This window comes from Larimichthys crocea, chromosome X (genome assembly GCF_000972845.2).
Source record: "Larimichthys crocea isolate SSNF chromosome X, L_crocea_2.0, whole genome shotgun sequence".
Taxonomy (NCBI): Eukaryota; Metazoa; Chordata; class Actinopteri; family Sciaenidae; genus Larimichthys; species Larimichthys crocea.
In genome coordinates, this window is record NC_040020.1 from 1,992,569 (window position 1) to 2,014,167 (window position 21,599).

At 38.3% G+C, this 21,599-nt stretch overlaps 1 long non-coding RNA gene across 1 annotated transcript in view; it reads left to right on the forward strand.

Moving 5' to 3' along the window:
- The window catches only part of LOC113746718 (uncharacterized), a 196,400-nt gene that overhangs the window by 48,003 nt on the left and 126,798 nt on the right, over nucleotides 1–21,599 (forward strand). The gene's annotated exons all lie outside the window — the stretch shown is intronic.

Below are 21,599 nucleotides of genomic sequence, written 5' to 3' on the forward strand. Positions count from 1 at the left end.
AACCTCTGAAGGTCATGGCTGTATACGGAAATGTATCACTCTTGCCCTCGAACACAAAGTGACAAAATCTAAGTAAGACGCTGGAAGTATAAGTTTAAGAGAGAGGAACATTTTAGAAAATGTCGTGATCTCTGTCTGTCATACCAGCCTGATCATCACTGAAAATGTCCTGGAAAATGATCTCGAGAAACTAGTGAGAACCTTGAGTTACTATAGAAATAAATGTTTTAAAATGTTTCAGACAGAGCCATGAGAGGAATGTAGAATAGTCGTCATTTTAAACCAAACTACGATCTTTCCGTCATTCGAACCATGTTGCTTTAGCGCCTAGACCTAATCAAACCTCAACCATAGTGCTATCACACCACAGAAACAGATTTATTTTTTTAACAGTGATTTGTGAAGGTTTTGGAAGGCACAGAGAAATGATGTCGTCCTGCTGAGATAGTGGCATCGGATCAGAAAACTCTACTGCGTTTGTTTATCGTTCAAGTCAGACTTTGTCGACCTAGAAGCGAAATATGTCTGTGGGGGAGCGCTGGGATGAGGTGATCTTCCCGGTTGAACCTACTCTGTAACTTCATAACTACCTTGAGAAAAGAAAGTTCAGCTGTTTTATACATTTATTTTGAGGTGAGCGGGTCTGTCAGCAGCAAAGAAAAGCAAACATATCTATCTTAGCAAAGCACCAAATTGGATAGGACCATGCCAAGTCTGTCTAGGGCAGTGTGCCAACAGAGCAGAGGCTGGGCTTTGGGGCTGTAGCAATAAAAATAAATGATGACAGCAATGGAAAACATGGCTTAATATAAACATTCAAATGATATTTATAAGTGAACGCTGCAGTGGAAAAGATTGGTACACTACATACAAAAAAAAAACAGACGCATAAAACCCCAAATATATTCAACCTGAATATATATTTTTGCATGTCTTTAAACTTCAAAATGACACCCCTGAGAAGTCTAACAGCATTGATTTGGTGCGTTGTTTTGTACGTACATCTCAGTGTGGTCTCATGTTTCTTCCTCTCTGAATTCTCTCTGTTTCACACACTGACACACACACACACGTACACACAACGTATTTTGGGAAGACGTCCAGCTGCCGCGGTGAGAGTGACTAATGACCCCTTTCACAGCACAAACACCACATAATCAGAGATGCTGAGGATCTGTGTCTGCCCGCTGTCCTGTCTGAGTAATTACGCCAGGGACTCAATTAATCTACTACCCAACAATCAACAAAGCTGTACACACAGTGACCCAGTATTCCGGATGATTGTGTTTTTGGTTGTAATCCTGCGCCTTTAAAAAAAATTATTATTATTAATATCATGCAGCATATATCATGGTGAGCAGACACCGATGGAGCTTACGCGTATGGGTGTTTGGCTGAACACCTCATAAAACGTCGAATGAAAATTCACAACTACTCTTAAGAGTGAACAGGTGAACAAACTTTTCTTACAGCAGCGCAGTTAAATGGATTTGGCTGCAGATTGTTATGGGAGCATTTGTTCATGCTTTAGAGGGAGATTCATGATGGGCACTTTGGGAGGCAATAAAATTTTGCAGAGAAAGCAAACAAAAGTGTGTTATGGACATGTACTGTAGTATCTTACCTCAGCAATATTTCCCCCCGGTGAATTTATTCTCTCAACTCATTTATGTTAATTTGCTGCTCATTATTTATTATTCAATTAGAGCAATTTATTACTTTATGCTATCTAGTTTTCCTCCTTCCTACTTGATTTCATTCCTCCAGTTCAATATAGCTCAGAGAAGAGTCCAGATGAACAATAGCCTCCATTTGTGCCTCCACAAACCTACAATTGTGTTTTTAACAGGCCCTGAATCAAAGTTATTTGAATATATATTAAGTCAGTGAATAAGAATAAAGTTGAACACATGGTCAAAAACACCCCGCAGGTGAATATTATTCATTTTATTTATTTCCTCTTAAAATAAGAAATAATTGTGAGCACGGCACTTTGCTTGAACTTCAGGAGGAGTACAATACTGATTTAATAAATGTCTTTGTTTTCTGGGTATTTTTGTTTGATAATTCATTTTTTGATTGCTCAACTAATTAGTAGATTAATTAAATGTTTTAGCTTTACTTTCAGCTGCATCTCGTGTCCTGTATTTAGCGAATAGAGATGTTAGAGAATAGAGAAGTTTCATAACAAACATCATGTGACTTAAAGCTTTTTTTTATTGTAATATCACATAAATTCATTTGTAAAATAATTTTTAATGTTAGAATCTGTCAGGCCGGACTCAGACGCAGAGGTGTCAGTGAGATGATTTATTATGAAATACCAAAACCCTCTCGACAGAGTGATGCTACAGCAGGCTATGAAAAACAGGTCTAAACTAAGGAAAACAAAAATCACTCCAAAGTAGGAAAAAACTCTAAACTGGTTTATGAAAAAAAGTTATCAAAATCACTCACAATGAGGAAAATCAAAAGGCTGCAAAACATTAACTGAAATCTCTCCAAGGGAGGCTAAAAAACAACAAAGCTAAGCACTGTAAAACAAAAGGCTAACAAAAAAATCACTCTATCGAGAAAGAAACAAAAACACACAAGCAAAAACTCTCTGGCTATGGCAAAACTAGGAATTGGCTTAGGTGTAGGATCCGAGGACGAAACACTTTGGCACAGGACAAAGGGAGACACAGACAATATATACACAGGGTGATGGGGAACAGGTGGAAAAAATCAGGGCGGGGAAGACGATCAGACCGGTGACACATTAAGGAAACGAGAGGGCAGGTAAATATCAAAATAAAACAGGAAATGACGAGACAAAACAAAAACCCAACTTGACCTCACCGTGGTGTGACAGAATCATTGCTAAGTACTGGCTAAGTAATAGAGCTTTCTAATAAATTTGCTGGGCTATCTGCTGATAATAATATATATTAATATTATTACTATTTATTAATCACCCATATGTTGGTAGAACTGCAGTACACATGTATTGAGGTAGTTTAAAAACATGGAAGTTAAACAGGGATGTTCATTTTAAATAATATCAGCACATATCTTTGTATCATACATACATTGATTTATTCATACTCTAAAAATAATGTATAATTTGAATTATTAATTTAATGGGCACTTTTGTTCAGTAATAGTTTAATTTGATAATGAGCTCTCATTAGCTGGGTTCTCATTTGATGCAGATTTCTCTTCCAGAAGGTAACGTTAACGCGTTGCCGTCATTGTGTGTTTTAAAAAGACTCTGTCACAGTGCAGACATGCTTTTCATCTCGTGACACGCCGTCACAGCAAATAAATTCCAATTACTACAATTATCACCTCCCCTTAAAGATGCATTTTGAGACGGGGGTGTCATTTGTTTTATAATGAGTTAATCAAACAAACAACTTGATCTCAGAGTGTAGCAAGAGGGCGTATTCTGAAGTCCCATGAATCAGTTTTGGAGTTTAATTCAGGGTCTGTGGTTTAGACAATCACAAAGCAAAAGCCCATTTTTCCAGCAATCATTCATATTTTATAGTCTAACATGTATTACAACTCTATTTACACCTGGCTTTTCATGGGATAGGTATTTATGCAGATTGTATCCAGATGTGGTTGATATACATTATTACATTTATTACGAAGAATTTTTCTTCGGCGGCCAAATGGTAATCCAATCACCCGCCTTTCCAATATGCAGATTGCCTTGGCCTGGACAGCACTGGCTATCAATGAATCTCATTCAGAAAAGTAAATTATGCTACAGTACCACACTCGCCCAAGGAGAATTATTATGAGTTCAGAATATGGAGGAGTACTGTGACTCATTTAGCCAGCGGTGATTAAAAAATTATATGAAAGAGCAATGCATTTTCAGGGACTGCTGTCTGAAAATGAATTTGAAAACTCAATCGTTAAACTTCAACAGTATGAGCTAGAAGAAAAGCTTGTTGTCAGTCATACTGCAGATTCATGACAGAGAGAAACCTTAAATGTTAACATTACCATCGCTTTGTTACTTAATATAGTGGCTGGAATACCCAGAGACTTTCTTCAAATGAGGCCTAGAGTTTGAACACACGAATGTGCAGTCAACATGATGTTTAATGTAAAAGTCTGCCCAGGGCAGAGTAAAGGGCAGGGCATATTACCTGCGCTCCAGTAAATGAAGTCCCCTTGTGACTTGCTGTCAATCTCTTCACCAGACTTATGAGGGTAGCAGTGTCACGACTGTGTATTTGTCTGGGTTCCCTCGCTGCTTTGACTTTTTAACTTTTTTTTTTTAAACCTTTCTAATGGGATTGCATTATGACCATTTATTTGAGCATCGGCGCATGTAGCTGAAAAGCTTGTCTCAAGCATGAAACATGTAAAAGTTACTGTGTGTGTGTGTGTGTGTGTGTGTGTCATAACTTTTCAATCAGTTTAGTTTTACAGGTGAGACCTTACCTGTAAAACTAAACTTTTGAACCAGAACATAATAGAAAGATCAAAATGACCCCCACAGATTGGCTATGGCTCCTGCAATATTAAACTCGAGTGTGTTTGTGTTTCACAGAAGTTATTTTTAGACAGGTTTGATTGTTTGAGCCTTTGTATTGTTGAGAGGTGCAGATTGGCTGGTGGCAGGTGAGGAGGTGAACAGTGGAGGGATTAACGACTTCACGGCACTTGGTGCTGCTTTGGCACTTCACCAGATGGTGAATAGAAGTTGTTAGAGGTCTCTTACAATCATCGCCCATTGTGCTTGATTGTTACCACACTCTGGGAATAGCCTCTGGAACAGGAGGACCAGCTTCCCGACGTGACCCTGGGCAAGCTCTGTCATGTCTATTGCATGTTGTTTGGCATGATGGCTGTTGCCTTCAGCGCTGAGGAATATCACCCCCCCCCTACAAAGACACGAGGAAGTGGTTCAAGGTCTGCGGCAGAAGGGTGAGGCGTGTCTTCTGGGAGATGCTGTTAGCCCGTCTGAAGAGCCCTTCCAGATGGTGAAGCTGTGAGTGTACCTCAATCACTGTTCCTCCCAGAAGCACTGAGCTAGAAGAGGTATTTGGCATCCTTGGCAGCCAGGCGGGTCAATGAATACCACTCAAGAACTGGAGGCACAGATAAAACACATTTAGATCTGTTCAATGTGTAACAGTGCTTAGTTACAGGTGTGTCGATCACATATTGAATATCTGCAGAAGCTGAGTCCCAATTTAACATTTATGTGTTTCCTAGAAATCCCTGTTTTTTAAATTCTTAATTTTCTTAATTAATGTACCTGGCAAGTGTCGCCCAAATATCAGAGCCTTTAATAAATATCAGGTTGTTCAAACTACAGTGTCATTAAACGTTTCATGGTTGTGCTTAGGCACAAACGGCACTTGATTAGGGCAGGGGAAGATGTTGGACTTGATTTTAAAACAGAAAAAGACTGCTGCAGTGACTTGAAGCACAAAATGATTATCAGCATTTATTCTAAACTTTATAATTCATATGTAATTGAAGTTTATTCTAAAGCCATGTTTTAGTCTTTATGTTAAACTATATTCAAACATTAAACTTTACTCTTCAAACTGGCAGAGTTACTAAATGATAGATAATAAATATTAATATTGATTAATATGGAAAGACTGATCATAATATTATTTTTGCCATATCGCCCAGCCTTTAATGTAGTTTTCTTATGGCAGGAAGATTTGTTCTGCATTTAAACAATTTCCCTTTATCCATGAACCGGAAGGTCAAAAGCAGATTAACGCTCTTTAGAGATGTGGTGCACCTACAACATGTTACAGTTTACATGTAATACACTGTTCCTTATATAGAGTGCTCGCCCGTATCATGTAATACACTGTTCCTTATATAGAGTGCTCGCCCGTATGTTTACTTGACATCAGGGGTCGACAGGAGAAGGTTTTGATTAATAGTTCAGTGTTGGTTTTCTCCCATTAATAACACTCCCACAACACTAGTACATGATCTGGCTGCATCATGCTTTAATTATATTCCCTGTACAGTTTACTGTGGTGTTCTTTCATTCGGTGTGATGGAGAGATGATAGTGAGCACAGGGTCTGCAGTGGAGTGTTGGTGTAAATGAGATTACAGCGTTTTTTTAGCTGGTAGGGAGTTGGTCGGGGTGGACGATGGGTCCACAAACCACTAGATTTAGACACTGGAGACCAGAGTTTGCATCTTGAGTCCTATGTGAAGGTTACATATAATATGCATAACTATGTTTTCATCAATGTATGATCTACTGCTACCTTAGAACAACCTTATTAAGCCTACAGATGCTGCAGGTTCTCTTCCACAAAGACTCCTGTGGTTGAACCGCTATATTTCTACAGAATGGACAAACCGAACACTGTGCTGCAGACAGGGCCTTGCATGTGTTAACAAACCGCTAAACCCTGCACACTGGTCCATTATGGTTCATAAAAGATAGTGTTCTCTGCACTTTACTGCTTTTTTTTTTTGCACTCGTGGTTGGATGTTAAACTGCATTTTGTTGCCTTAGTACTCTGTGCAACGACAATAAAGGTAAATCTAATCAAATCTATTCTAATCAATTCTAATCTAAATGTTAATAAAGTAAACATCGAGTCACTGCAGACTTTGCTTTGTATTAAAAACAAGACAACACTCAAGTCCTAACCTTAACTATGAGCTGAACATGTTTATTAATGCTGTCGCTGCCACAAGCTGATAATGTATCACAATATACGTCCACTATCAACATTTTTGACACTTGCCAGATACCTTATCGACATGTTTACAGTCCCTGTAAATCTAATTCCTTGGAGGCAGTTGTTGTAAACATACACAGCAAAGTCGCCTATTTCTATATCGTGTGACTGTAAAAAATTGAAATTGAAAAAAATAAAATTTACACTTGCACACTTTCAGCACCAAAGATCTTGGATGGTGGAAAGGCAGCTTCTTCTGATGCTCCATCATAAAACAAAGCAGAATTTCTGTGTGTGTGTCTTAAGACAGGACATGTACTGATTTGTACTTCCTGTGATTAGTAGAGTTGTATTTATGATTTCTGTATTCAATCAAGACAGGAAATCATGAGTCAGATGTGCACTAAACTAATCAGTTGAGTGAGGAGGGGGGGATAAAAAAGAATCAATGTTGTCCTAGAAAATGAGATTCTTCTGAAAGCTTGGGAGAGTTGGGTTTAACCCAAATCATGAATCACTAGCTAATTAAGCTCTCAGTGAATGAATTTATTTGCACAAAAATAAATCATTTCCCGTATTGAGAGATGAAGATGGCCAGATGAAAAAGCAATCTCTTGTATTTCAATGCATTTTGAATTTGCATGCCGCGGCTCTAAATTGGTATTCATTTCAGATTTTAAGGGAGGAACGGAAACAGACTGCAGTTGTGCACTTCTGTCACTGTCTAATTAGCGAGTCATTTATTATTCCTCTGAAACTTGCGACTTAAAATTACATCACATCAGCCCAAGACGAGGTTCGTTTGCAAATATGGGATACGTCTTCTCAGAATTCAAAGTCACTGATTTATTTTATTTCTAAAATATCAGTAAAATCATGTAAGTTTGCTTAAAATGTGATGGTAACAAAAGTTCTGTGCTTTATATTGGTCTTCTGCTGAACTGTTTCCCTTTACATTAATTCACCTATATTATACTGCATTGAGAAATTCAGAGAAGAGTAATTTCTATTTATACTATTTAAAGTGCTTTTCAGACGTCAACCGAGGCTGCTTCCTGCTGATCGCATTGACGTTAGTGCTGCATATCAACACGTAACATTGGGATGTTAATAAGAGCATGTTTAATTGAAAAAGAACCCAGAGTCTTAGACACAATAAGAAACGGTCATCGTGCTGCGATGGAGACTGCTGTGTCTTTTAGAGAAATAACAAGTTACTATTCATGTTTTGATTTCATTTAACTGCCTTCATCAGTCAAACTAGGACTCCTTGGGTAGCTGTTTAAGTCCATTCAGTTTTAGCGTCAATCATCAGAACCCTTTGGTCAGTGCTATGGATGTGTGGGTGAGGTTGCTTATCAACGTCTGGGGTGGGGACTGGTTGTTACAGTCGAGCGACATCAACAACATCAGGCCAGCAAGTGATTAAACTACAGAATAAAATAATTGAGACAATCAAGTGACCCACTCTGGGTAAATTCTAGGCTGTGGGCTTGGTACCTATCGGGGTATTTAGAATAATGATGTTCTTGACAAATAATTTTGCTATTGTTTAAACAGGAATTTTAATTTAGACTAGTTGACCAATCTAAAAATTAAGAAAATGCTTAAAAAAAGTCAACATCCGGCAAAATTTAAACACACAAACCACAGACGAACAGCAAGAGTTCAAAAATTAGTCTGTTACATATTACATGCATTTATTACATACAGGCAGTTTGTTACAATATCTGCATTCAAATGTAAATATGTTGTCATACTACAGAAACAGGAAATATATATAGACAATATCGTCCGGCATTATGAAAGAAAACACTGTCCATGTTATTAGACAGAGAAAAGATGGATTATTATGGGATAACTTGATGCACGATGCGTTTTGAGTTATGTTTCCCACCACTGCCTGAAAAGACTTTATGATGTGAAGTTACAGAGTATAATGTTTCAGAAACCAGGTAAAGCTAACGCTTTGTTGTCTAACTCTGCATCAATGCCAGTCAGTATATACAGAAAAGGCTGAAAGGTACTTTATAACACAACTCTTAGTTTCTTTTCCACACGGGTTCCATCACCCATTTCCCCGTGCATACTATCATCTCAAACTGGTTTTCTGTGTGAGGTTGGAGAACAGGGAGTGAAATCGGCTGGCAGAATCCCAAAGCAGACTGCAGTAATGAAACATTATGACTAGAACCTCTAAAGCAGGACAAAGACGACGTCTCATACAATCCGAATATTGCCGCCTGATGTTGCTTCTGCAGCCGAGCTGAGACGGTTGCATAGCATCTTAGACACAATATCAATAAAATATTAAATTAGTTTAACACACTAATATTCCGGTGTTGACTAGGGATGGCAGTGATGTTTAATCGACTGGTTGTACAAACAGACATTCCTCTTTCTATTAAACTGATATGGAGATGCTGTAATGAGGTATTGTAGTGTAAGCTCTCGCTGTAGGCAGGGGATGCTGTGTGAAACTGCCTGACATCATCTTCAATTTTACAAAACAATAACCACCTTAACCACCAAATGTACAACACACACATACACACAGAGGAGCTTTACCTTTGTGTTGAGAAGCTGCTGCGGCCTTGAATCACTGTATAAGTTACAGTTTGTCAGTAACTACTGAACCGACAACCTGACTGCTCCTTTTCCACCTTTTCTTTTATTCTGCTGCATTCAGTGTCACTCTTTGCCACTCACTCTCCACGCACGCAAAACAGAGCTACCTGATGGTGACCAACCTTACAGGACTAGTAAAAAAGAAAGTCCCTGTTTGGGAGAAATAGTGTAGTGCTTATGATAAAGATGAGTCAACACAGACGAAGCTGTCATCTCTGTTCAGCCTATTAATGTGTTTGTATCCGCTATGGTATGAATCTATGGAAGAACAGGGTTTATTTCATACCTACTCATTTATCTATGGACCATAAGTAATTTAAACCGAGCAGGACTTGTCTTAAGTAGGCTAATCGCATATTAGACCCGCAGCATTGTAGGCTAGACAATGTCATACACGCTACAATGACTCTGTCACCAGCAGCTCCAGCCTTTTTTTCTTCTTCTTCTTTTTTTACACAAATGCCATCATGTACCATACACCCAGTAAAATGTCATGACTGTCGATCACTGAAGGATAACTGTAAATCTCACGGAAATGTTCCAAACGTCCAAATTATATCTTAATATAGACGTGTAACATGGACGTGTGCCATGTGTCCTGTCGTGTGCTGCATTTGTCCTGTCCCCGTTCACCCTGACTGTCTCTCCTGTGTCGTGTCCTGTATAGGACTCTGCCAACTTTGTTCTGCCCTCTGTCTGATGCTCTCTCAGCTCCTGTGGACAGTCACTCTGTTCTTACCCAGGCAGGATAACCCATAGAGTGATAACCAAATAACAATGTAAGGGAATAAACTAAAGATTTATTTTTTTATGAATGCAAATGAGTAAAATCTTAAGGAAAACTGTACGGCCAATGGTTGGACGTGAACGGTTTAGTTATTTGTCGGCAAACACTACAACTCTTGCTTACTTGCCACCTGCCAATTAAATTGAAGGCACCTGTAATTTTGCCTGTAATTGCAAGTGCAAATTGGCAGTAAAGTCAGGCTGACATTCTACACTGCAGAGGGCATGACTTAAAAAAACAAACAGCTTTACATGGGGAGTGTGTTCTACCAGTTGTCCCCCATAGGAAAAAAAATATATATCCGAATAATACAAAGGTTGTGTGCAACAAATCCAGGGGGCTAAATGTGCAGAAATCCTGGTTTGAAACATTCTTGTTAGACAGCTCAGACTTTTCCATTAGAGTGCAACAATACCCAACTGCTCATCAGGTGGTCAGACTCATGAAGCTACCTTTTCTAATCAGCTGCAGCCCATAGTGCCTTCTCCAAAGAAACAGAAGGCAATTAGTTTAAAAAGCATTACTTGACATTTAGCTCCCCAACCCTTTCCATGAGCCAGTGAATTGCTGACATTTGAAGCAGACTCAGGTGGCTGAAGACTGTAATTTTTACTCTCGCATCAAAAGCCCAAACCTAGGGTGCCAATTCGTGCTACACTTTCTGCAGAGCAAGTGATGTGAGGGGGGGGGTCAGAGGTCAGATTGGTTCCAAATGCAATTACTGTGCTGAACTGAGTTAAAAGTCCAACCATCAAAATAAATGAGACAAAGCCCTTCCACTAGGAAGGTGCACACCCTTCGTGTATGGCTCTGTTCTGTGAGGCCTGGGGGCTGGGTAGCTGTTATGATATGCACTTCATCTGAATCTCACAGTTGGGAATAACCACACTGACCTGCATGATTATGGTCCTGTCTGGAAAATGGTGTCTACCCTCAACTGAGTTGTGTCGTCATCGTTAAATATTTCAGTCAGCATACAGAATCTAAGTGAAGTTAACTAAACAAGATGCAGATATAAAACTAATACAGTCTAATATTGGTTTGTCAAAAAACATGTTATGTGGATAGTTACATTTGAGCAAAGTAAACTCTCTAGCTTCATCATCAACTTTTGCAGATTCTCATCCAGATCTGGAATATCCCGAGTTATACTCCCTTCATATCGGAGCCACCTCCACTGCTTCCAATTCATGACAACATAATTAAAGTTTTCAACCGCTCTTCTTATCCGGCATACTTAACATACATATGTAAAGATCTGAACAACATCAGAAAAACACCCACGTGCATCTCTCAATCAGAGTTGTTTTTGGGGACTCTAATCTTGCAGAACAAAGACATCGCTCCGCCCACTTAAAGTCTCAACTTCCTCCTGGTTCCCTCCCATCTTCCCACCACCAGCCGTCAGCAGTCCATCTTCAAACTCCACCGCACATCCATGTCCCGGATTTCTCCCCTCATCCCTTCATCCCTCATTCTTCAATCCCCACCTCCATCACTCCATCCATATACCGCTTACATAGTATAGGGAAAGGGTCATAGTTATATAGTGATGCCGATTACATAGATATATCTTTACCTTCTTTGTGAATTAATGTTATGACTGTTGACCCAAATTGCTTTTTCTAATGACAAATGGTAAATAATATAATGTCCTTGGGGCTCTTGATGCAATTGTAAGTTATTTATCATATTAGTACATACATATACTTAAGTCTAATTGAGTATACTGTAACAGAACAAAAATGTACAACTAAAGTTAGTTTCTAAAGCATCTTACTGTTAATATATTCACAAACAGAGTGGGACTGTGTTCCCAGAGAAAGAAGTAATTAAATGATGGAAAAATACCAGGATTGTTTTGTTGAACCCTTTTTCAATTATAGCTCATTCAGTGCATCTAAAAAAGATTATCCACATGCTCACATCTACCTGAGTCTTCTCAACAATCTTTCATGATCCACAAGTTAACCATGGTCTTGTATAACAGTTTTTTTTCTTATTTCTTTTTAAATAATACATTCATTAAGATTCATTAATTGAGACAATTGTAATTGCTGAAGTAGAGCCAGCAAATAAGGGGGCTCTCTTAAGTGTCTCCAAACAGACTTTATTCTAGTTCTGATCATTAGGAAGTCTGTGAACAGAGGTCAAGAGCTAAACCACGACCTTTGTCTGCGAAGTTTATGCCTCCAAACTTCAGTGACGACGAAATAACACTAACTCTTCTACAGCTAATTATTATACGGAGACATCATCCATTACTTTTATTCTTGAGTGTTGTCAGAGAGCTGTGACTGATGACTAATTAGCCAAAGCAATGTGTTAATTTATGAATGTATATCAATATATATTAAATATATTATACTGTATGTGAATACAAATCTACAATAATTCACCGTGTAGTTAGAAAACAGTGGATCTGTTTTAGTTTTTTCTCTAAATAACAAACAGGTAGCACAGGACCGCTTAAATTGTGTCAATGCATAAGTTACTGATGTGTTTTATGTCGAGATGTATTGTTATGTTCGTTTAGGGTACTATGAAGCTTGTATCTGCTACATGGCTGAGTTGACATTAGTTAACATGCTGCACAGATCACCCACGCGTACACCTTTGTTGGTCTTAAACACAGCCCCACAGGCGCAGAGGATAGTTAACACATGTTTCTGAGTGCACAGTGTGATAGATCAGAGGCACCCACACACCTATATCTGCACGCATACACCTTCTGTTCTTAAGATTAGTACATGTTGTTCCAATACATTGTCTATTTTTGCTTTGCTTCATTATCTCAGGTAATATGTGTGTTTTTGCACAAGAGTGAATGCTGCCAATCTCTTCTATGCAGAACTCCAAAGTCCTTCAACCTACTAGCTCTTGATATGGTTATTTTGGTTGTAGTTATTAACTGTATTATTAATCAGGATTCCAAATAATTAGTGGATTTTATGAGACTGAGAGTCAGTCAGTTAATTAGCTATCATTTTCTCTTCTTTGAGGCTGGCGCCCTGAGGAGCTTTATATTGATTAAAGTTATTATTTATGGCGCGCCCTGGTAGAGCACCACGTGTTTGAGGCCGAGTCCTTACTGCAGCGGCCTGGGGTCAGTTTCAGCTTGCTGCCATTTGCTGCATGTCATCCCCAAAATAAAATAAAAATGTTCCTTTAAGTTATTTCAAATCCCCAACAGCTGTATGTCATGACGTCAAAACACGATCATCTTTTTACAACTTTGACCCTTCTAACTTAAGTTATTGAACATGTACTCAACTTCAAACTACTTGGCACCATGTCAGAAAAAGAAACCAGCACATATCGCTACTTTAGTCCCCAGCTTTGAGTCTCAGAGGACAGAAGAGCTGAATGGATAAAGTTTATTTTTCATAATTTATTATGGACTGCTAACTGTGTGACCTGACCTCAAATCTGAAAGCTTTGCCATGTTTCATGTTGTTTTTGTATTTATTTTGTTGTTTAGTGTGCTGAACTTGGCTTCAAACATGTTGCGTGGATAAGTGGTTCTCTTCACTGCATGGTGTGATGTTGGACTATTCCACCAGGAATTGTGTATACACATAATTGAAAATTGTTATGCTTTATTTATTTCTTTTTTCTTTTTCCTATTCCATTTTATCTGAATACATAATACAATTTGCAACAGAATCAGTCTCCTGATATTTCATTAAATATTGCTATCACTATAATTACTTCTCCTCATCACTATGTAGGCTTCTAATTATTCTAGTCCACACTCACTAACTTATATATTTCCTGTTATGTTACATATACAAGTCATAAATAAACGTTCAAACTCCAGGAATACATTTGCTTGGCAACGTTGTACTTTGATTCGCATTTCACTGTGGCTGATTTGTTAATCTAGAGATAAAGTGCAGATGTTTTTTCCCCATCGACAAATCAGTTTGTTGAAGAGTAGATTTTCTCTCGTTGACTACCGCCCTGGCTTCATCTTTAATTGAATAGTATCAGTGTTACCCACTGTAACTCTCTCTTTCTCTGTCTGCAGCAGGATGAGCCATGCCAGGACATATCTTAACTTTGGTGCTTACTTTTTCATAAATCTTAAATTTATTCTGGAAACTGGTAAGGTAAACAAAAAACTCTCACCCAGCCTGAGCCCTCTCTGACCTTGGCCTTTTTTTTTTTTTTTTAAGTTTCAGACTCAAAGAGCTATAAACCAAGTATTTGTCCACTCTCCACTTTTTGGAGATTCACTTTTAATGCTCAAACTTTGTTCCACAACTTTGATTAAAATGTCTGCTTGAATAAATCTTGATGTTCACTCATTTCTTATGTGCAATGTAATTTATTTCTGAATCTCTGCAGACTTTTTGTTTGTGTTTTAAATAGAAAATTGTATCTGGAAAGAAATCCATATCTTGATCTTCTCCTTTCCACCTTCATGACCTTTTCTAGAAACCTCTGCTCTATCATACAGTCCTTATTAGCACATGTTCGCTCAGTTGTTATGTTTAAATTTTCAGTAGTTGGGTACCACTCATTGCTTTTACGAACTGATTGTGTCAGTTTTAATCTAATCCTACTAGATTTTAAACAGTACCAATTGGGCCAATATTGTGATGCTCAACTTTTGATATGTTAAATATCTGAAGTTGGACATTTTATAACCTAAAAAAAGTTCATAATTAGATCATTAACTAACTAAGTACTTCTGAGACTGGTGGGATTGTCAAAGTACTGGACAAACCAATATTTTTTTTAAAAATGAAAAGATAAGGGATCATCATTTCAAGGAGACATCAATGTGTCTACCAAATCCCATGGCAATTCATCCAATAGTTCTCCATAGGAAAAGTCAGGTGAACACCAGTCAGTTGTTGAGACATTTCAGTCTGGACTAAAGTTGTGGACTGACTGACGCCATTTTTATCAGAATCTAAGAGGTTATTAGTTGTTTGCTAATGCAGATTAATTGTACATGAATGTCATTTTTTTTGGAGATAAGGTTGCTATCTTTTTGTTTTGTAGTATCGCTCAGCATCAACACCCAGGCTTTCATGTCATTGGAGAGTGAAGGCTAATTACAGCGTCTTTACCGTGATGTGTTTTCCTCTGATTTCACAGGGAGCATCTGATTGTTTGACCTGCAAACTATGCAGTGAGCCGGGAGATAGCAGTGCATTGTGTCCTATAATTAGTGGTTCTTTTGCATGTTAAAGTGAATAGAGATCCCAGTTGGCCAGGAGACAGCCAATTAACTTTCTTCTCTTCTTTCCGTTACGGCATACTCAGCTTCTGAGGGAATAATTTACCCCGCCTTTCTCCTGATGAAAAAAACAGTCAAGTGTGTCTAACACTATCATTTACCCTCCTACATTTCGTTCATCTTTTCTGCAATGTCATGTCAAATCACAGGCAAAAAATAAGCCTTGTACTCTGTTAAAGAACTAGGTATGGAGATTACAGATTTTTAAAAACATTTTTCTTGTCTTTGTTCTCTTCATTTTGGATAAAAATTGTATGGTGTAAAATTAGATCTGTTAAATATCAAAAGAACTGATTTCCTAAGGGCTTTTCCAGGCTTGTTCATTAAAGGAGTGCAACAGATGTGAGGTAATGTATGTCTATGTAAGGGAATCCAAGTAGGTGGGTGCAGAACCGGAGACTTCTTTGTAGACGAGCATTAGAGATTTTATGCAGGTGGCTACAGGTAGCCAGTGGAACTCGATAAGCAGTCCCCTTGGGGTTGATTGAAGACCAGGCGCACTGCTGTGTTCTGGATCATCTAGAGAGGTTTCACTGTGGAGGCTGGGAGGCCATCACTAAAGGCGACATGATTAGAGAAGGTTAGTTGGTCATCAACCATGACCCCTAAGTTTCTTGCTACCCTGGTGATGTTGACGATACAGATGCTTTGGGTTCGTGGCTTGAAAAAAGTTGTTTTGTGGAGTCTCATTTCTCAAACAAACACCACTTATTGTGTGTTATGTGTTTTGTTCTAAGCCACTTTGTTTGATCCCGATTACCCTAACCCAAAGGTTAAAGGTGAAGACAGTTGATGGTCACCAGCCATCAATTAACAGATTTTAGTAGCGACCCATATTTTCATTGGAACTTATGTGAATATAATAATCCAGTAATCAAATAAAGTTCATTAGAAAGTATGCATCATCCAGATACAGCTATAAGGTAAGCAGTGAGTCACTGTGAATGTTCTTCAGATGCTTGTTTTTCGCTACTTTTTCAGCATAAGTAGCCCTATTCATCATCTGCCGTCTACAATGCCCTTTTGACTACCCTGTCAACTTGGCTGGATCTATTTCATGTTTTGAGGTTGCGTAACATCTATTGGCTCCTTTCACTCCACACTGGTGTTTTTCTTTTCTTTTTTTTTCTCACAGAAGAGAGCGAGACTTTTGCCTAAAGTACATTTGACTCACTTTTGATAAAGTGAGGCGTCCGATATCCATTTTCTTTTGTGTTTGTGGCAAGAATATTTTATGGTTTTGTTAAAGTGCTGCATTTTTCACTCCAGAAGGATAGGTGATGGCTTTGTGGGAACAAATTCCACCTGCGGTACTTTTTCCTCACTTCACTAAAGTGCTTCATCCTTGCATTTCCTAACTTCCTGTCAGTAATTTCCATCTAAAGCGAGTGAAGCCTATAGTGGACTGGTGTTATCTGCAACTCGTGGTTTATCTCTTTCAGAGATAAAATACCCCCCCCCCCAATCGTTTATCTTGCATGCTGTGTGAGCATTTAAATGAAAGGTGTGCCACTGTTTTGTTAATGTGTCAGATGGTTGGTTAAGCAGACAAATCTTAGATCTTACTTTGTATTTACGCAGTTCTTTTGTCACTAATAAAAACACTAAGAGCATCGTATCATTCTTCCCTAACTGGAATATAGTGCAATACATGTCATCTGTATGGACTCCCACACACTATTTTACAACAGATGAATTTTTGGAAACAGTCTTGTCAGCTATCAGCAGCAACAGCAGCAGCAGGAGCAACCCTCTATGACTAAAGTCAAAAAATAATTTTCCCACTAAAAAATTCCTCCCACACTGCTAAAACATACTCAAAATCTTCTCATTGACCCACAGGACAGCTTATACATGTAGTGTTTTTGATTTTGTCGGCAGAAAGGTGTTAATGTGGAACATCTTCCACTCTTGAGGCAAAAATCACATGGATGCAGCAAAGAAATATACATAAATACTGAAAAACAATGGTCTGAGTATAATTCATGTGTTAGAGGTGGATCTGCTTGAGCATTAGTTAAAATGAGTCAAATTACAGTTAAGTGAAAGAGACCAACATTTGGCACACCGCTGACAGGTATATTTCAGGCTTTTAAATGAGGCTAATCAAACTGAAAGTTTCGCTCTCACGGTGCCTACGTGGAGCTGTTCTTTTACTTTTCTTTTAACATGCTGAAATTTACACGGGCAGAGGAAGCGGCGATTTCAGCTCCGAGGCAGACCCTGAACTAATTGACACTGCTCCAGCCAGCTAACGACGAGCACAGCACTGCCTATTAACACGTAAAGCAAAAAAATATACGTATTGTTTCACTTATATTAATCAGCCTTTGCTTCCAGCTTCATTTTTGACACATGCCAACAGGTTACAAACCTGGCTTGTTAGGTAGTCACTCTAAAGAGGTCTGAGTGCTGCTTCACACGTTTATTTAAAGTCCTCCTGTGATTGTGATTGGCAGACTGTTTCAGAAGAAGGAACACTTAAAATGATTATTGTTGCCAACCTAGCTAATGGCTGTTTATGCTTGCTTACAAAAAAGTCCAAAAAAAAAAGCTTATTTGAATAGATGAATGTAACTTTAGCCTAATCTATTCAAAATATACCAGGAGTTAATCCCACACACTGTGTAATGTAAATTGGACACAGAGGTGAGGTAAAATCTCAGGTTGGTACTGCTAATGACTCATTTGAATAAGCTATGCAATAAAACCTTCACTCTGCCCTTGGAGGAAATGTCTCCATTCATTCCGTGTGCCTCATACAGCCTCATGGTAGATGAAATGCATATGTAATTTTGCATTGTGCTTCTAACGGTGTCCCTGTAAGCCAATAATGTACTGTAATCTTAGTGGTGATGCCTACTAGAGCACATCCTGGCTCTGTTTACCTCACTGTTTAGCATCTCAAGGTGACAAATGATTGAGTTCAGCCTTAGTCCTTGGTGACTAATAACTTACACTTACTGCAGCAACCTGCCTACACCCATCTGTGTGTTTCTGTGAACGTCAGTCTCTCTCTCTCTTGAAGACACGTACTCACACACACACACACACTTACTTCATTGCTACAACTCCCTTGTTAATAGTTTGCAAGTCTCATAAGCATTTTTCCTCATCAAAGTCTTTACTCCATTTATTTACTGTTTTCCTGTCATGGTCTGACAACCGCAAGCTGTTATGAACACCTTGTTTTCTTGTTACATAGTTAAATTTATGAGCCCAAAATCGGATAAAATGAAGATGCTACATACAGTAATAGATGTAGTGAATCATTTTGGTCTGTTCTACATTTTAAAAAATATTTTAGGAGACATTTTTATGCGTGTCATTTTACAGCTATAGTTTGATAAATTGTGAAAAAGTGGAATTCTACATTAAGGAGGTGGTTCAACCAAAAATAAAAATAGAAACCAAAATCTCAATAACCTAGTGGTATTTTGGTACTAGTGGTAGTAGTTTTGGTTTTATTTTACTAATAGCAACAATGAAATGTTTTTAATGATCTGCAGTTTTCATTTCATTGAATCATTTTGGTTTAAAATTGGTAAAAGAAAAAATAAACAAACAAAAGAAAAAACATTCATCCTTTTTTGTTTTTTTTTAGCCCAAGGTAACTTCCTAAAAAGTCTTATTTGCCTGACCAACAGCCTCAAACTCAAACATATTCCGTTTGCAGCCCTTTGAAACAGCTGCACCTCTTGAACTTTTGGTATTGGTATTTTCTTTCTGCCGACAAATTGTTCTGGTAAGCTTTAACACTTATTTTCGGGCCTCACTGAAAGTTGCATTTCATCTCAACTTCTTTCTATCAAAAAAAAAAAAAGTGAAAACAGAAATGACTAAATCTGTTTGTATGCAACCAACAGATTTAGTCATTTCTGTTTTTCATGTGCAGTTGATTAGTTTTAAATCACTTGTTGACAACTTGTTGTTAATTATCACTAAATTTAGACAATTTAGAGTTGCCTGATAATTATTTGTCAACATGTATTAGTGCTCTTATTACTATTATAATGTAGCAAACAAATAGATTGTTGTGGGTCACCTGTTAAAGTCCTGTATAATGATTTAGATATTGTATGTTTCATTTCAATAATGAACTCTCTCAGGCTTAAATAAATACATAAACCTTTTGGGACAAAAGTGTTTGGACTAAATGAATATTGATAAGACTCAGAGCAATTTCACCTCTTTGCCCGATGTTAATTTAAATTACCACAGAGTTTGTTAATGCTCTAGCGTTGCGTGCACGCTCACTGAACAATAATGCTAGCTCTCGCCTCAGCTCTGAGCACTACAGTGCACTAAATATAGAACTCGTTGAGTTGAAATCAGCGCTGAAATTGCTTCCAAATGCAAAGTGACTTCTCCGGCTTGAAAAATGTCACTGCACAAATGAATGTAGGATTTGAGAGGAACCCAGAAAGAAATGTTTGTGGAGGAAGAAATTATAAGAAGAAGTTCTTGCATTGTGTTGCACAGTAGAACAAAACAGACTCCATATGTAATGATGTTTAATATGTATATGATAAACAGTAACTGACACACAGGTCTACACTTGTTTTGCGAAGGGTCACTGCAGTGACTGTGCATATAGCTAGTGTATCTGTTGACTCGTTCAAGTGAATGTGAGCCTGCGGTATATAGTTACAACTGTGTGTGTGTGTGTGTGTGTGGAGAGGTTTCTTGTGCTCGAAATCCTCACATCAGCATTCACCTACAAAGCGCTTATGTGGCAGAAACAGCGCTGTGAGCGAGCCTCCAGACTGACAGAAGGTGAATTAGAGAGTGATTAGAGGTGAATTCTAATTCACACTCCCATGTGTCTGCCTGTCATTTGTAGGACAGGGCATTTGCAAACTAACGAGAGGAGTGTCAGACAGGTTGCAGCATAGACACACACAGCTCAACTATAGCCGTCCAGCACACACACACACGCTCATACAAACACACAAAAACATAGTTGCAACATGTCCTTACAGGAAAAATCACACACAGGGCTCAAGTGGCTGGTAGGTAGTAGTCATTTTTGAAATCTGCTATATGACTTTACGTGAAAGAGTGCTGAAGAGCTGAGGGACGCTGGAGACCGAGAGAGAAATACTGAAGTAAAGGCCATTGTCTTCCAGACAGTGTTTGACCTTTGTCTCTATGCTGCTAGGCATTACACAAACGGATGCATACAAATAAAGCACTGCCCACGGATCTGATGGTCCATCTCACTTTTTCGGTTGAAGATTTCACATTTAATTTGAAATTGAATACGATTACACATCAGAACCTTAAGTACATGCATAGTTTAGTTTCTGTAGAATCAGTAGGATACAATTTGTTGACTTAAACTTCAACCAGAAACTATGTTTAGTTAATGAAACTTGGACAATACAGCCTGGAAAAGTCCATCTGATACCATTACGGTGTCCATCTGAAGGTTAATAAGTCCACACAAAGAAATAACAGTTTCAGGGAAATTTTTACCTCTAAATGAGGATACACCAAATGCGAACGTAATAACTATTTATTTTTTACTTACTGCTTTAAATGAACCAATTAAACAAGGGGGCCCAGGCTAAGTCTGTCCATAAAGTCTTTAGAGAATTACACAGCAAGATTTATATGTTACTTCCCTTGTCAGCCTTTAAATTGATTTACACACATTATATGAATCCAGCATGCCCGCCATCTGTCTGTACACGATTAGGCAACATCATAACAATGACATATGTTTATCATGTCTGAACGAGCTGTTTCTTGGCAACTTTCTCTTTTAATCTAACCGCCCATTTTCTTCTTGGCAAATGGTTACTAGTGTGACAGGCCTTGTTAGCCATTCAGTTGATATGCCGAACCACTCAATCACTGCTTTGCAAGAGAATAATTGATGGACATGTTTGTTCACATGTCAATTTTTTTTTTTTCAAATTATTAATGACAACCACTGATGCATGTCTTTGGCTAGTGGAGCTTGAGAACACAAGGGCATTGCTGAATAAGTGGCAGGACAGATGCAGATCCCGTTTGAAAGAAGCCGTGTTTATATGTGTGATGGATCCCAGTGTGGTAACTCAGTAGCTAATAACAAAACCAGAAGTATCTTCATTATTGATATTGTCATCTCAATCACTGACTCTTCCAAGTAGGCACTGGTACCTGTGACTCCACTTAGTTTCAGGATAGACATTAGATCTAAAGACTGTTGACACTACGTTGACACAACTCTGTCTTCACAGGAAGGACAGTATCAGTCATTCCTTCCACTC